The sequence below is a fragment of the Buceros rhinoceros genome, unplaced genomic scaffold (assembly GCF_000710305.1).
Source record: "Buceros rhinoceros silvestris isolate BGI_N320 unplaced genomic scaffold, ASM71030v1 scaffold513, whole genome shotgun sequence".
NCBI lineage: Eukaryota > Metazoa > Chordata > Aves > Bucerotiformes > Bucerotidae > Buceros > Buceros rhinoceros.
In genome coordinates, this window is record NW_010401574.1 from 1 (window position 1) to 554 (window position 554).

Sequence of the window (554 nt, forward strand, 5' to 3'; positions counted from 1 at the left end):
AGTTCCTTTATGATGTGAGGGAAACAAGGTACACTGGGCATCTGTATCTACCAGGGCCTTGTACTTTAGTGGCTCGAATGTGCCAGGCCACTGAATCCACACAATCCAATAGACACGGTTATCCCTCTCCTCCTCCTGGCTAGAGGCAGGGCCCCTCTAGTGCTTTAGGTGAAGTTCACAATCGGGGGAAGGATCTGCATGGCGTGATCTACTTCTACCACGAGGGACACTCTGTGATCTGTCACGTCGCTCACCAGAGACTGGAGGAATTTGTTTCTGGCCGTGGTCATCCATATTGTGTCGTTTACAGCGTAACTCACGTGCTGAGGTTTGTTGCTCCCATCTTCTGGTGTCTTCACAAATGCTTTAGGTGAAGTTCACAATCGGGGGAAGGATCTGCATGGCGTGATCTACTTCTACCACGAGGGACACTCTGTGATCTGTCACGTCGCTCACCAGAGACTGGAGGAATTTGTTTCTGGCCGTGGTCATCCATATTGTGTCGTTTACAGCGTAACTCACGTGCTGAGGGTTGTTGGTCCCATCTTCCGGGG